We start from the raw sequence: 5,837 nt of genomic DNA, 5'->3' as shown, positions 1-5,837 counted from the left end.
AGTCCGGCCCCCTCCCCCCGGCTAGCCACCCCTATATATTGTTTAGCATGACGTCAGATGGTATGGAATACCCCTTTGGCTAGTTCGGGTCACCTGTCCTGGGTCTGTCCCCTCCCAGCTCTTACTGCACCCCCAGCCTGCCTGTTGGCAGGACAGAGTGAAAGGCTGAGATGTCCTTGGCTTGGTATAAGCACTGCTCTGCAACAATTAAAACATCGGGGTGTTATCAGCACTCTTCTCATCCTAAGCCAAAACACAGCATTCCACCAGCTACTAGGAAGAAAATTAATTCTGTTCTAACTGAAACCAGGACAGCCATTTGATGCTTTTATAGTATAATTAATTAATATAATTAGTATAATTAATTAATATAATTAATTAATTTAATTATAATTAATTTCAGAAGACCAAAAGGAAAAATGTTTTGTGTGCAAAATACCCTCAAGCAAAACAAACAAACAAACAAACAAACAAAACACTTTGCATTTTCTGATTAGATAAGCCTCACACCCCATAAGAAGCAAGCAAATATCACAGACACTGTTTTCCAACTGAATAAACAAAGGAACAGAGCAATTATTACAGGCTTCTGCCTTTACAGCTGCTAATAGCTCTATTTATCCTGCCACACTTTGGTATTACAGCAAATCCTCTGCTCCTCTCAGTGTGTACAGAACTTGGTACATCAGAGATCATACAGGAAATTTGTGAATGCAGGAGTCCCAGCTCACCAAAATGCATTCAAGTGTTGAGCCTGCTTAGCCCTAGTGTTACACTGAGTTGCTTTCAGTTTTAGACACTTTTAGTGTTTGCATTAGTAGGAAAACAAATAAATTTCATGTTGTAAATGCAGACCCTGCTGCATAATCTTCAATTTACTTTATCATAAACTTGAAGCTAGAAGAGCTATGAAAAACAAATATTTTGAATATTTATATCAGTTGCTCAATCAAGTTTATTATAAAGAGAAGGATGTGTTGGCTTTAGTAGATGGGTTGATATGTTGCACCAAGGTAACAGGACAGGATCTGTGTTTGTATTCCCCTCTGAAGTGTGTTGGAAAAGTTCCATGCATCAGGAATGCATAGAAATGAAAGCACCCCTCTATTTAAGCACATGAGTTGAGCCTTGCTTCAGTGAAGATAATGGTAGCTTTCACATTGACTGCAGAAAGAAGATGCTCAGGCTTCATAGACTGGATCCTGGTACAGAGAGGCAGGAGTTTGTCTTGATTTGTGTTATGTTGCAAAGGCCACTGGAATGGATCAATTTGCAAGTGTGTGCCCTTGTCAGTAGGTAAAAGATGAATTTTCACATTCAATGCACTCTTCTATCTGGAGCTAATTCTAAGCTAATACTATCTGCTAGAAGTAGGTAGTACTAAGATATAAACATTAATTAGACATTCAAGATCTGGGCAGAGAAATCCTATCTGAAAGAATACATAGTAGAAATCTGATATCAACAAGATTTCACCCGGAGAGGAATAGGTTCAAAAGTAGTCAGTACTGTTTCTGTCTAGCCCTGGGGTTGATCAGTTTGCTTTTGCTGGTGGTATATCAATGAATGCAGACAGTAGTGAGACAGCTGGTCAAAAATGAGACAATTTTGACGAACATTTTCTTAAATTGCTTTTTTGATTGTTGAAACTTTTTTGGGGGGTTAGTGGAGGGTGTTTTTTGTCCCACATTGTTTTGTTCCATCAAAGACTAAATGAGTATCATTTTCTGGATTTGTGGATCCCCTGATGTCTTATGGCTTCAGATGTTCTGTTTTCCTCTAAAAGAGAGATGGTACTTGATTGCCTGATTTCCTTGGGACTATTTAGAATATTACTGACTATGTGTACAATATAATGATATGCAAGTGTAAAGCAAAATGTCTCATAAAGTACACGTGTTTTACATACATATACATAAGAAAGGCTTCTATTTGGTGGTATCAAAAATGCTCAACTGTAAAAGAAAAAAGGTGGCTGGAAGATCAAATTTTATGCAATGTGGTAGTTTGTAGCTTCACAGCAAAAAGGCTTTTGGAACACAGATCAACCTGGAAGAGTACCTCGCTCCCAGCATTGGAGTTAACAGCAAATCTGTTTATAACACCTGCCATCCAGTTCAGTGCGTCACAGAAATTTCTATCTCTTTTACTGTCTTCAGCAGATTTAATTCAAATTTTCACCACTCTTAAAGGGAAAGATCACCACACAAGCATCTGTGTTTTAGTAGTTCAGTGCACTTAGCCAGTGGGATTGTTCCCTTTGATAGTCTCTCTGCTTGTCTGTCTACTTCTCTCCCCTTCTCTCACCCCTTCCAATATACAAAGACTGTAAGGCATATAGCAAACTTTTTAGCTTCTTAACTCTTAGCTTCTTTAACTCTTAGTTTCCATGCAGAATACTAGGGATTGGAAAGCATAATACAAAAGGAATAACAGGAATCACAAAAACATGTCCCCGAACCAGAAACCCTAAATTAAATTTGTCAACTTACCTAAGGAATAAAAGCTATCTTTGAATGCTGCCCTGCAACTTAAAAATTGAATTAACCACTTCCATCATGGTGTTTTTGTAGTACTAAATCCATTCCAACTTCACATAAAGAAAGTCACAAGCAATACAAAAGTGCAATTCTTAGAGTTTGGATAAGTATGTTACCAAGTTGGTGGAAATAATCACAAATTACAGTCTCTAAATTCTTTGAAAGCAAGGCCAGCATCCTTCAGTGAGGTCTGAAAGCTTCACTTGATTTCATTAAGACAAAAACATAAGCAGTATTATCCTTCCTAAGGGTGCTTTCAGGGCCTTTTAATGTTTGAGCATAAAGAGAAGTGCTGTTTAAGCTAAGGTGCCCTTAATATCTTCTATCTCTTGAAGTCAAATAATACAACTGTATCATCTCACCCACCACTTAGGTTTTAAGGGTGACATTAAAAATGACTAGAACCACAGGAGACAAAATGCATGATATCTTCCAGACTTCCCCCAAAAGACCAAATATTTTGAATTACTTGAAGATTTCAGGTAGGATCTGAGCCAAACCATCTCACTGTTACTCATTACTAGAGCTATGGGATGATAGGAATGAGACAGTAAAGGAAATCCATTAGCTGATAGAAAGGAAAGTCTAGCTTGGCTTTCCTAAGAGTTTGGTCTTTCAGAAATGTTAAAAGCATCACACAGTACACATACCTAGTATGTTTAAACACTGAGAGGAGCTCATTAATCATCCTGGGTGGTTTAAACACTTAATTTCTTGCTGACCCAGTCCCATCTCTTTTCCCTTATAATTCACAAAAACCTATCATTTGGTATCTGATTTCAGGCTTTTTTTTTTTTTTTCTTTCTTTTTTTTTTTTTTTCTGAAAGTGACTGTTACATTTTCAGCCTTGTGGTGTAAAGCCTGTCAGTTTCAATCCCAAATGTGCCTAAGACAATGTGAATAATTTTCAAAGCCTTGGTATCAGAATGAATTTCTTTGAGTAAGAATAGTATAGATAAGATTCTGCTTTAATGGTCTAATGCCTATCATTAGAGACCTAAACCTTAGCTATACACAGCAGTGAGAGAAGCTTGACCATGCAGAAAGAAATAATCAGGCTAAGACCTAAAATAGAAATCATATAGTAGTAGATAAGAGAATTATAGAGGGGGTGAAAGAATGATAAGAAAACATATGAAAGAATATTCACTAGGTACCTTGTGATCAAACCACTGCTTCCTTTCATCTCTGCTGCTCATTTCCAGCAGCGCTCACTTGTAAGGGTTGAAGTAATCTCATTTTGTTTCTTTGTGGCAGTTTCTGAGACAAAGATGCTCTTTACACATTATTTCTTCCTTCCTTTCTTTCCACTACATCCGTGCTACACAAGTTTGTATTTCTTCTTCTTGCACATGCTTGCATTCTTACGTCTTTAACGGAAAGCATTTAGTGCCATCTTGTCATACAGAAGCCACTGCTTGTTTGTCTGACTCTCTTCAAACTGTCATCTTGGTTAACAACTGTGAAGGCTTAAGTGATACTAGCTCTTAGCAGTGCCCTGCCATTGTATGTTTGACATAAAAGGTCACAAAAATGACAAGTAAAAGCACTTATATTTTTGTTTCCAAAATACATTGATTTGATTTCTAACCTTTTTTTCTAAGCAATGGGCATAAATCAGCTTTTACATACATAGTTCAAAGCAGTCATATCCTCATTGTCAGAAAGACTAGCCATATCTCTTCTTTGGAAAGCTTTAAAAATACTGGACAAACTTAACCCAAAACTAGATGTATTTCTCAAGCTGCCTTCCCAGAGGGTTCTCTACTCAGCTTCAACACTGATCCCAGGTATCCTCCCCTTGGCCATGAAGGTTTCCACTTCAGTAGTTAGCTTCAAATTGAGAGCTAGTAGGTTTCAGAGACTGGAGAAAAATAATAAATATATAGGTTTATTCTCATAAAAGCTTGAAAGTTATTAAACTGAGCCCTTTTGCATTGGGGCACCCTCATTCATCTGCACCTCAAAATCTAAGTTATGTTTTTTTCCCCGTTTCAGAGTATTTATATCTATGAGATGTTCAATAGAAGGTAAACAGATAATTTTCCTATCTAACGGAGAGGACAGAATAATTAGAATCTGAATTTTAGAAATTACATCATCAAGTTGCTGTGGGGTCAACCATTACACATCTCCACAGAAGATCAAAAAAAAAAAATCCTCACAATATTTCCTTACCTTCACCTTCATTATGTGTATGTGCCTTCACCTTGGCTTCACTGTTATTTAATGTAAATTTCTTGTATTTAGTATTGGAATCATTATTTGGTTTGTCTGTTAGTAACAACCCAGAAGAAATAGTCTGCTGCAAAGACCATCTATGTCAGGAAAAACAAACAAACAATTTCTTACAATTTTTGAACGTTTTAACAGCCTTAGTGGTAGAATCTCCCTTAATAAGAGCATTTAGATAGGGTTTTTAATCACAAATGGTTCATGGTGATTCTTTTTTGGGGGCTGAGAAATGGACAAGGTGTGTTCTTTAAGATCCCTTTCTTACCTTAGATGACTCAAAAGATTGCTCCTCATACTGAAACCTCCCTGAGGGCAGCCTGTTTAATTTTTGTGCACTCAGCACTTAAAACAACTAGTTTAAAGTTTCAATTTTTATATTTTTAACTTTTCTCATGAAATGTCCCAAGACTTCTATGAAGAGGAGGTTCTTGACTGCTTTTATTTTTATATTTATTTATTCCATGAAGAACACCATTCTCACTGCTCACATACAACGTAAGGGAGAATGCAGAGGCAAGATTCTGATTGAAAGGGTCTAGAGGAGATGTTATGCCACTAACATCTGCCCTTATCCAGGATTAAATGATATATGCATATGTTTCTACAGACAGTAAAGGCTGTTATGACAGTCTAGTCTGACTCCACTGCATAATACAGACGAAAGACCTTCACCAATCATTTCTGCATCAAGACTGTAACATTATGCTATAATCACTCTATTAAAAAAGCACTCTAAGTTGATTGGAAGATCTGTCTCATTACTTAATAGGTTGCTCCAACTATTAGCTATCCTCACTTAAAAGTTTTCTGTGCAGATTCTATTTGAATGTAGATTCTATTTGAACATATAGAATGTTCATCCTCTAAATTTTGAAACACTCTGTTCTGCATTAAACAGTCATAATCCTTCCACAATTAGATTGATCACTTGATTTTGATCTTCATCTATTAACCTTTTGAATTGACTAAATAGACTGTTTTCCATTATGTCTTTATGATAAAGACAATTTTTCAGAACTCATATCATTCTCGTAACACTTCTAGAGCACTTTTCAGATTGTC

The sequence above is a fragment of the Aythya ferina genome, assembly GCF_964211825.1.
Source record: "Aythya ferina genome assembly, chromosome: 4".
Taxonomy (NCBI): Eukaryota; Metazoa; Chordata; class Aves; order Anseriformes; family Anatidae; genus Aythya; species Aythya ferina.
The sequence above is the reverse complement of the archived record's forward strand: the minus strand, read 5'-3'. Positions refer to the sequence as shown.